Genomic DNA, 12,186 nt, shown 5'->3' with positions numbered 1-12,186 from the left:
ATCGGTCTGACGGAGGAGATAGAGAAGATCCAAAGAAGAGCGGCGCGTTTCGTCACAGGGTTATTTGGTAACCGTGATAGCGTTACGGAGATGTTTAATAAACTCAAGTGGCAGACTCTGCAAGAGAGGCGCTCTGCATCGCGGTGTAGCTTGCTCGCCAGGTTTCGAGAGGGTGCGTTTCTGGATGAGGTATCGAATATATTGCTTCCCCCTACTTATACCTCCCGAGGAGATCACGAATGTAAAATTAGAGAGATTAGAGCCCGCACGGAGGCTTTCAGACAGTCGTTCTTCCCGCGAACCATACGCGACTGGGACAGGAAAGGGAAGTAATGACAGTGGCACGTAAAGTGCCCTCCTCCTCACACCGTTGGGTGGCTTGCGGAGTATAAATGTAGATGTAGATGTAGATGTACGTCAGCTACGAATTTCTCTATAGCATTGTCTATCACTGCCAGCTACTCTACACGTTTACGTGTCGAAAACATGGTAATTTTGCGAGTTCCTATTCTGTACAATTTCTTGAACTGGCATAGTCAGGTCGAGGAAGCCTGGGAATTAGCAATGTCCATGTCAGATGCAATTCGGAGGGCCCAGTCTCGTAGACCCTCATCGGTAACGTTGCGTAGCCTCTCACGAGCAGTTCTAAGTCTTTCTAACACTGTTTCATTCAGATGGTTTCGTGTTTCCGTTTGCGCGTATTTCTTCCTTCATGTAACTCATTCTTCCATTTGTACAGCTCCGATTTTACGAAACAAAAACGCCTTTGCTCACTGCGTAGCTTCAAGCGTTTTTTGCGTCCTTCGTTTGACCAATATTCACTGCCTTTTCTTTGTCGCTTAAAGCTGTTGCAGTACGTGTTTTTTTAGGCTTGGAAGGTATCCTTTTTCAAAACTATTATTGGCACAACTGACGCTGTCCGAACCACAATTCATGTTTCGCCATAGTTATTTCCTGTTCTTTCGAAGGTATCCACAATTTCAAACGAAATGTCGATATCATTCGAATGAATGTCAAGAAAATCAACTAACAAATTACACATATGTACATCCTCAGGAGAAGTAAGTGATTTTGGCTGGAAACCACGGTCTTCATTTTCATCGTTGCTAAACTGAGAACGTTAATTGGATTCTACATTACTGTCAAATTGGAAGGAAAAAAGGTACTATTAGCAAGGCATGCCTCATGAAAGAAAATAAATGGCAATTCAGCTTTATCTGTATTGTCAACACTAACCAATACTGCAAAAAGCAACTGATAATTTATAATAGATGCTACTTGAGTGCTCATTCAAATGGCCCTGAGCGCTATGGGACTCAACTGCTGTGGTCATAAGTCCCCTAGAACTTAGAACTACTTAAACCTAACTAACCTAGGGACAGCACACAACACCCAGCCATCACGAGGCAGAGAAAATCCCTGACCCCGCCGGGAATCGAACCCGGGAACCCGGGCGTGGGAAGCGAGAACGCTACCGCACGACCACGAGATGCGGGCAGTGCTCATTCGAGAGAATAGTAACTGTGTACTGTAGTATCAGATAAACTATCAACGAACGGTAACCTGAAACGTTCTTTACAAATTACCATCGGGTTGTGTCGTGCCTCCGATTTACAAACATGTCGCCGACCTCGGCGCGCGCGCGCGAGCGTGTTTACGTGCCTAGTTGCGCATGCCCAGTTGCTACAACGCCAGTAGTGGAGTACATTTCTACCGCCGCCTGGCGAGCTACGAATGTGGCTATCTTCAGCTATTTTTTTTTTAATACTTGCAGTGCCTCTTTGCAGCAAAAATTTTGACTGTGCATTTCTTTCGTTGTCTCAACATGTCTTATAGGACCATTCACTTGTGAGTATTTTATTGAAGAAAATTTATTAGGCCACGAAATATGTTATGAGAGACGTATGTATTGACAGGAAAAACAAACTGTGTTATTTCCTGGGATTTTGTAAATCTGCTTGAGGGGTGACTTTAACAAGGGTTCATATTCCATTAATGTTCGCCATTTTACACATACGTAGATGCTGAAATTAATGTAGCTACGGCAAATGAGACAGCATGGCGAAGAAAAAACGTACCGGTATTATTTCCGTGCCGACTGAATGAAACGTCAATAGGCAGGATATCAGTCTATGCTCCAAGCTCAGCAAGAAAATTACGTCTTCAAGAAACAGGGAAACTGCACAAAGAACGCTTTGACAATGAAGGGAAAAGTCGTTGAGACAGCTTAGCTGTAAGAGTCGTAGATGTATCGTACTTTGGGCAGAGAAAAAGTGCGGCATAACTTTTTCAGCTGGCAACACTGCCGGTGATATGTGACACGCGTGGGCTAGGTGGTTGGTAACAATGAGTCCATGTGTTGCTGGGATGGCTGCCGCGCGAGAGTGATGGCGGCATTTACTGGCCTCCCACGCGCAACGCGCCTCGTTTCATGGGAGTTATACGGCCTCGCCCATAAGCCCGCTCTCTCACGGCGGCCATTTTCTCTCCCCGGTTACCAAGGGAGATGGCGTGGCGCAGAAACGGTGAACTCTTATTCGGACGCGGCCAGTCTCAACTCACGTCTTATTTGCTTTTCTTATGTTATCCGCGCTTTGTCATTCCGCTGCACTCAAATATCAAGACAATTCGGCTCAGGAAGTCACAGTATATTATTTACGTGTTCTTGTCAATACTGGTTTGTTTGTCGGTCCTTGGCGTACTTGATGTTGACAGGTTGGTCAATAATTTTCCTCTTACCTTCTGCAGACTTAAAGGCCCAGTTATAATGACTTGAGTACCATATATTTAACTAGACAGGGTGTCCCAGGAAGAATGGTGAAACTGCAGGAATACGACAAGAACGTTCATTTTTTTTTTTAAAGGTAGCAAAGTATTTTCTTAAAGATTTTCATCTCCTATTTCGCCCCTTTCAAGGTGAATGTAAGAAAACATGCACTTTTTTACAGAGACGTCGAATAAAAATGTTCATAGATTTATTTTTGAAAATGTTTTCATAATGAAATAACTTCATAAAACCTATCATCTCCTATTTCACTCTCTTAGCGGGTTGAATTTCCTAAAATACGAAACATGTATTTTTTTATTTCTAACCGAGAAGTCAAATACCAGTTTCCGTAGCTGTAGCTTTAATAACGCTTTAGTAGTTCTTTAAAACCGATTTATTTCCAAAAATCTTTCACCCACTATTTTACTTCCTAAACTGTTCAATTTTCGAAAATGATAAATCAAGTATTGTTTTTTTTTTTATTATTTCTGAGTGATTTAAACACCGTTATTGGTAGTTATAACTACACAATTGCCGTAATAGTGACAAATTTTCAAAAATCCTATGATCCCCCATTTCATCCCCGTAGGAGTGGGATTTCGAACACTCCCTTCTTAAACGATCCCTGTTCCAATCCTTAGTGATTTGGGCTGGGTGCTGATGAGTCAGTGAATCAAGCTGGCCCTATTTCGCCCCTTTAGGTGTCGAATTTCCAAACACACATTTTTTTTTATTTCCAACTTGGAAACTAGATTCAAATTTTCATAGGTTCATCTCCAAAACTTTCAACCCCTATTTCACCACCTTATGGGTTGAATTTCCAAAAACGCTGAAACATTTTTTGTGGCCAACCGAGAAGTCAAATACCAAATCTCATAGCTGCAGCTTTAAAAAGTCTTTCATAATTCTTTAATAACGATTTATTTTTAACAAATTTTTACCCAGTTCTTTATTCCAATAGAGCTGAATTTCCGAAAGTAATGAAAAATGTGTTTGTTTTCTTTCTGGTCGAGAAACGAGATACGAATTTCCGTAGGTCTAGCATCAAATTTGTCTTGATAGCGATACATTTTTTAAAAACGTTTCATCCCCTGTTCCACTCCCTTAAGGACGAAATTTCAAAAAATTCTTTTTAAGTGACGCCTAAAGTATAAGATCAACATCCCCACCAAATTTCAAGTTTACATCCTTTGCGGTTTGGGCAGGTCAGTGATGAGTCAGTCAGCCAGAGCGTTGCCTTTTGTATACAATATATAAATTGCTACAACCATAATCAGCATTCCATTTTCAATAGAATCGCTTAGCATCTTGGAATTTATTTCGTATGCATTAGTGGTCTTCTTCAGTGAAGCACTAGTAATAACTTCTTCTGCCGTTTCCATGGACGTTTCTTTTGGTGTTGAGTCCCTGTTTGCCTTTTTTTTGTACATTTCAATTTTCTTTTACAATGAAAATCAGGCTATTACGCTGTAAAAAGTCGTAAAAAATCTGCAGGTAATTCTGCGTATCTTGCCTTTTTACATTTGGTTGCAGATAAGCCCTCAATATTCGGCGAAATATGACATGCTTGCCAACTGCATCAATGCACATGTGCAGATGTCAGCAACTACAGTAACTCTACTCATGATGTTGACTAGTGTACCAAATTCCTATGTTCCGCAATGTCAGCGTCGAATCATTATGTTTGAAGCAAAACTTACATCTTTGGTAGCAGATTGAACTTTTCTGTTAATTAATTTATAGATTTAATTGATAGAATTCAATTGATACAGTGGAAATGGTGCAAAGCTGATACTAGATTGGTTTCTTGTATGCTAATGTTCTTGTCAACACAGCTATAGCTCTTCTTGAGAGCAACCAACTGTGACATACAGAGTACAATGCAGACTGGTAAACTCATCAATTTACTGAAATTGCACTCTAATATAACTATCTCACATTCGACAGAAACAAATGTGAATTGAAACTGGCTATTGGGAGTCCACTTGCTGGTATTTTAGCTTGTGTCATCATCAACGAGCTTGAAAGAACATTCTTCAATTCCAGTTTGGGACTACGTCAAAAAATTCGTTTTTAAACGAGTTACTTTGAGGATATTATCATTGCTTTTGACGGCAATGATGACGAGTTGGAGATGGTTTTAAAGTTATTCAACAACTTCCATGAGAAAATTTGCTTCACGAAAGAACTTCAGAATGAAAAAGGAGAACTAAATTTTCTTGATTTAACAATTTCTGTAGAGAATGGTTGTTTCAGTTTCAGCATCTTCCTTAAGCAAACTTATTCAGATAACATTACCCCCACTGATCGATGCATCCGAAAGCTCGTAAACTAGCGCTTTTTCATTTCGCCATGCACCGTCTTGTAACAGCCCCTTTATAGCCTGTCAATCACCTACATGTCGTTAACTCGATCACAGTCAATAACGGTTACGACCAGGGCATGGTAAATCACACCTTCAGAAAGAAAACCTCTCAAAAATTTCGGCTTTGTGGAACGACCTTTCCTCTCACAATAAGAAATCGATAAGCATTCTCTTCTTAGGAAATGTTTCTTATAGGATTAAACGTCTTCTAGTGAAGAAAAAACTGTAATAACTCTTTCTCTACAGACAATAGTTTGCAGAGAAGCTTTTTCATACAGTGGAAAATACTAGCGACTCGTTTTCCAATTCAAGTATCTATAAATTAACATGCAACAATTGCCCTTGCTATTACTTTGGTCAAACAGGCAAAGCTGTGAGGACGAGATACAAAGAGCATCTTTTAGGAAAGAAAGCAGCAAACATACAGAACTCTACGTATGCTGAACATCTACTGATTGCCAACCATACACTAAAAAATTTGGAAGACAGTTATTCTTCGAAGAGAAATCAAAGGGCGTAGGATGGACCTTCGGGAAGAGTTAGACTCTATGAACAGACCGTTGCTGACACATTTCATGTGGAGATATCAGATTACTTTACTAACTGGCTGTTTGCTAATGTGAAATTTGTAAGTACTACTTGTCCTATGTTAGCATATTTCATGTTTTTTGTGACATGCCTCCTCTTTTGTTGGCAGTAGTTTCTCTATGATCCTAATACTGGTCCATGATGTTCTGATTATAATTTATGTCATCGCATTGTACACAGGTTTCTTCTCATTCTGAAGAAAACAGTTTAAATCCCATGAAACCATAGGATTAATTGAAAACCAACATTTACTGCAACTGATTGGCTGTCTTACATACCATACATCTGCTTTCGATTTTTGTTCATTTTATATATTTGTAAAAAACGGAGAAGAATGTTATCTTTTTGCTCGCTTTTGTATCCAGACTGTCTAGCAGGAAGGTCCTGCATCTTTTACTATCTATAATTTGGTTTGAACAATAAGAACGATTTATTGTAACTGTGTTTTCATTTAATAATACCATAGTTAACTTCATCTATTAATAACTTTTAAAGTTTTTATCTAAGTTGCAGCCAACTGACTTTGTTGGAAGTGATTAGTTTTGTCATACATGACTGCATGCCATCATTTATCCATTTTCATTTTCACAAGTCGAGCCTGCAATCTAATATTCTTTATGAAGTCCGATTATCGCTATTATTATCATGCATAGCAGTTGTTGCTTTGAAACATTACATTAGCACTATCAAGTACTTCTTTATTGTTCCAACCCAATATTGTTAGCTTTTCAGAATGTTTGTGTTCAGCAATATGGCTGCTTATGTGCTGATGTTAAACTGACATATGTGATATCACACACTTGAATTCAGCCAACATTTGAGTTATGGTAGAAAATGGAAAGTCCACCAAAATGAAAATACTATTCATAATCAGTATATTAATGCAGCCTCCAGCTACAAAACAAATCAAAGGATTTTATTGTGAGTTTGAAGCACTGCTAAAGACAGGCTTTAAGCAAATTAAAAGTGAATTCTTATCTGAAATGTCAGATCAATTATCAAGTCAAAAGAAATATCAAATCAATTGTTGAGTAAAAGCAGAAATGAAATTTCATTTAAATATAAATGAAATGTCAAATCAGTTTAATGAAATGTCATCCACATATTGTTAAATATCAACTCAGTTAGTTAAAATATACAGTAAATGTAATGAATTGTGCACTAAAAACAATGAAATCTCATCTAATCTAAATGAATTGTTAATTTGATACAATGAAATATTGTCTATGTGTAAGAATATGTCATCTAACATAAATCAAGCGTTAACTAAGCCACATTATCTGCAATCCAAACAGGAAGTAAACTTCGCAGAAACATTAGTTAACAACAACAAAAACCTTGGTTTCAAAACTGTCACAAGTAGTGCTGCCTTCTGCTGCTTAATTTTCATCTCAGAATGGAACTTCATAAGAAGTAATCAAGACTGAAGTAAATCCAGTCGATATTGTTTTAAGTAGATAACGTTGATACTGTTTTAGGTAGATAAAGTTGAGACTCACATGTCTCCAGCAAAATCTAATTCCATCAGACCAATAGATCACTTACACCTGAGGTACAGACAAGATGTCCCCATTATGTACAAAACTGGGTGCTATTCCTACATCTGAGAGCCTTGGCATCACTGAGGATTTAAGAAGGGGAAAATGAGCTGAAGACTTCAATGAGGTTTGTGTTAGGGAGAGCATCAGACTGGGGTAGTCTGTGCAACTGTCTGAGGCATAATGTCACAGTGGTGTAGTGGTTAGCACATCTACTCAGTAAGCAGGAGATCTGGGTTCATGTTCAGCCTTAGCATAAATTTTAATTCATTACTTCAACTTGTGTCCCAATCGCAAGTAAAGTTGAGACTCACTTGCCTGCAGCAAAATGTAATTCCCTGAGATCAATTTTCCAGGAGCTTTTACAAAGTACTTGTACAATTTGGCATACACACAATTTCTAACCAATTTTCCGAAATGTTAATTCCAAAACATGATATCACTATGAATGAGCTTTATGATAGTAGGAGCAGTGAGCTAGCTAGTGATGTCACAGGCATCACATGATTCAAATGGAGATTTGTGTTAAAAGTTTTGTTAGTTGTTCATTGCCAAAGTGCGAGAGAGTCTATTGTGCTACTGAGTTGGAAACTCTAGCAGTAGTTTGGGTCTTTAAGAAGTTCAGATATTACACTTAAGGTAGAAACATCTGAGGTTTCTGTGATTATCAAGCATTAAGCTTTCTTATGACTTGCAAACTACTCCATACACACTTGATATGTGGTCACTGTTTTTGAAGGGTACAGTTTTGAAATCACATACGTCAGGAAAAGATAATAATTATAGTGGTAGACTCTCTCTCACAAACTCCACAAAATTCACCTGAGTACACAGAATTTACGGAACAAATCACTGATTTTCCCATATTGTTAATAGAGGACAGTAATTACGAATAGTATTATTTAAATATCTGCAGAAATATGGCTGATTTACAAAAGATGACCAATACTGGAATAAATTTACTTTCACAAAACCTGCTGAAAAATTAGAACAACACTGCAAAACACATAATGAGGTTTATTCTATAAACATGACGTACAGTTTGACAAATGGAGTATCTGTATTCCAGCCACATGTGACAATCCAGTATAGACATCATGCATAGGGCTGTTACTGTGCAACTAATTGTGCAAGAAGATTAATCTGTACTGGTATTTTCCCAACATGAGAAGACAAATATAACAGCTGTTTAAAATGTGTCTTATGTGTTAGAATACAAAGCCTGTGAATAAACTTTGTCATTGAGAACTACAACCTATCGTACCAACAATACCTCTATAGATCACATCAGTTCATGCTGCAGGACACTGGCCCTCAGCTAGAGGTGGATATATGTATGTAGTATTACTTTACAATATTTTCATAAAATGTGTTAAACTATGTGATACAAGGTATTCTGTAGCAGGCCCAATCATTAAAAGAATAGTAAAAGATTATATGTCTACAGCTGCCAAGACTGCCGCCCTGCTATGAGACAATGCATCAAATTTCACTTGTCGAGCATGGAAAATATTTCGACATGAATATCAAATCAAACACTTGCTTATACCATGATTTCACCCACAAGGAAATCCCACATCGAGAATTTTCCATCAGTTCAGTAGGTTCTACAAACATATGCACACAGTCAGTAGACACATTGAACAGAATATCTAGAGTTATTTGAACAGATTGTAAACGATTTGCCATTGTAAATAACAGTTCACTGCAGCTAAACTAGAATGCAAGTTGAAAGAGGAGAATGAGCAGATAGTCACTTCTGTGTCTCCAGAGAGAAGAATGTTCCTGGGATGAAAAGGTAAGACAAGCCTTAGTACAGCTCACTTAAGAAAGACATACTAAGATGGGAAATTATGGCAGATGAGTAGACATTACAAGGAGAAAGTATTTTTTGAAGAATCGCCCACAAACTTCACTTCTTCACAGAAGGAATTGTGAGTGGCAGCTATTGTACACCGATCCTTATAAAAAAGTTGGGATTCCATATGGGGAGAAGCTGTCTCCTTGTTTTTTGTAAAACCAACAAAATTGAGGCATTACATACCCACTAAGACCTTAAAAACTGCCTACATTAACACTTAATCTTATTGATATTGTATCGAATTTTTGCACATAAGATAATTATTAATTTTGATTTAGTAACTGAATTAATCAGTGATGCTAGTAGTAACTTACAGAGCCATATGCAGGCAACGTATCAATATGAAGTGAAAAGATACTGTGTGATTAGTAGCATTACTTTTTAGATAATTCTTACTTGGAGAAAATCTAGCTAGTGATGTACAGCTGAAGCAAATTTTCGGTCACTAGTTGTATATGTCAAATAAATTGTTTGCTAGGTGCAGCATTACCTTTATTACTCAAGCACACGCTGATATGTGCTTGTATGTATTAGTTATTAGAAATGTTAGTCCAAAACACACTTTAGCACTATTACAAACACAGCATGAACAGTATACTGTAATAGACAAAAGTTACATGTTGTGGTGCTCCACAAATTTCATACACTGACTCAAGCATCAGCGAGAGACATCGCTACTTACAGTTGTTTAATATTAGTGAAATGACACCATCCCATCAGAGATTTGTGTGTCTATGTTTGATGAAGAAAGTGAAGATATGTACCGATATGGCTATGCTCTCCACTGTGTGCACAAACTGTTTTAAGTATTTAGCTGTAAAGATCATTTCTTCGTGTATCTCCCCAGTATTCGAAGTATAAGCGAAATGATAGACTCACATAATAACGATGTACCAACATAAGCAGTTATTTGTAAATTGGTAAAATGTCAATGTTACTACCTGACAAGGCTGGGAAGTTGATTTAGTATTAATAGTATTCAGTCATGTTAATAGAAATCTTAGTAGCGTATGTGGGCTTTTGATGATTACATTAGTCCTTCGTGGGTTCTAAGTAAATTTTCTGCTCCGCTATGAGAGTGTATATCGTTCTTCTTCTTTGTTTTGCCGATTTTCGTAAATGATTTTATCATAGCGCTCTACACAGTGGTCGATATTTTCCTATGAAAAGATGACGTTCTCCGTGTCTACACAAACAGTGGTGCACTTAGTATGCAAAGATTTTATGAAATTGAGCTAGGATCATCAAAGAAAACTATTATGACGACTGTAAAAATATTTCTGCAACAGAGTATGGATATGGTTCCTATAAAAGGATATAAACATTTGTTCTAAAAACACTTGAGATCAGTGAGGGTGACACGAAAGTAGAAATGTAAATAATATGTACTGTTGGACCATGATACAGTGAATTTATTTTCTAGTGGGTCACTATCTTACTGAGTATGCGACAAAGATATAGGTCAGTGATGAACCCACATGGTGCCAAGCAGGCTCTATGATGAATTTTCCATTTACATGAGATGGACTCAGCACTTTGCTGTCCATTTCTGGCGCAGTGCAAGATGATGAAGTTTTGCTTGTGTGACACTATATGATTCTTTGCACATGTTCTCACACACTAAGAAACTTAGCTGCTTTATGTGCTAGAGGCAGTGCAGTAGTGGGGCATGACTAAATGTACTGTCACATGCTGGATCTGATTTTCGTTCTGAATACTTGGTGTGCCATCATTATTGATTTCAAGAGTATATTTAGATAAATATACAAATGAATTGTGTCCAACGTAATTTTCCTTTTTAAGTCAAATTATCACTGTCATTATGATGTAAATCAGTTGTTGCATTGAAGCTTAACATTGCCACAATGCTGTGTCACCAACCTTTTCCACCAACAATGAGTTCTGTGGCTGACAGTTTCAACTCTTAAGTCTATCATGCATTTAAAGATTAAAGGATGTGGAAGGAAGTTCATTTTAATTAATAATTCAAAAGTCTGTAGTTACATGATATTATTACTATTATTATTATTTTTATCATTATTATTATTCTCCGGTTATTGTGAATAAATAATGAATGGTCTAAATCACATCAAATTCTTTATATTGCATTTTGTGGGGTACATTACACTAGGCAACTTGAGATTTGTTATGGCGAATTGCAACAATCAAAAAGAACTTGCGACTTACCAAGTCAAGACATGGTCTCACACTGCAATATGTGTCAGCTATTGACAGAAATACTGAATTCCTTCAGTAACATATTATAATGCTGCAGTCTGGTTTAAGTAACAATTACAGAGAGAGAAAATTTACAGTGGTGTATAAATCAGAAAAGAGGTGTTGATGAGACAAGTGTGAAAATATTGTTCATAATAGTATTTGGAACTACTTGCCAGCTGAGTCATCAAGTGATGAAGAAATTCGTTAGCTTGTGTGTGAATTAGTTACAATATCATTGGGCAATTTGTTCCAACTTGGGTCAATTTCCTACAATTTCTTTGTAACATGAAGAACAACTTTGTTTCAGTTTAGATTTATCACGAGGCAATTGCAACGTTTGTTATAGTTCCACCAATTAAGATTGTTACTGTATGTTGTTACAATTTTGAGGCAATCCGTTACAATTGCTACAGTTACATTTGACACAATGTTTGCTGTAACATGGGCCAGCTCTTACGGTTGTTATCGCTACAGTTGGTGTAACAGGGCCAATGGTTGCAGTTTTTACAATTACAGTTGCTACAGTTTTGCTGTAATATCGACCAACTGTTATTGGTGTTACAGTTTCAGTTGCAGTGCAGTTGTTATTGGTTTGAGGGCAATTTTTACAATTTCGGGAGCAATTTGTTGGCGTTTGGGAGTAACTTATTAGTTTTGCTGTAACATGGGTCTACTGTTACATTGTTACCGTAAATGTAAACTGAAGAAGGAGGGAGGATAAAGGAAGATAAGAAAGCGACTATCAATGTCAGTTGCATCAGGACTTTATGCACAATCTTCGCCGGCGAGTGAAAATGTATGCCGGACGAGGATTCGATCTGGGATCTCCTGTACACCAGGCAGTTGC

The sequence above is a fragment of the Schistocerca americana genome, chromosome 7 (genome assembly GCF_021461395.2).
Source record: "Schistocerca americana isolate TAMUIC-IGC-003095 chromosome 7, iqSchAmer2.1, whole genome shotgun sequence".
Classification (NCBI taxonomy): Eukaryota; Metazoa; Arthropoda; class Insecta; order Orthoptera; family Acrididae; genus Schistocerca; species Schistocerca americana.
Note: the sequence above shows the minus strand (reverse complement) of the source record.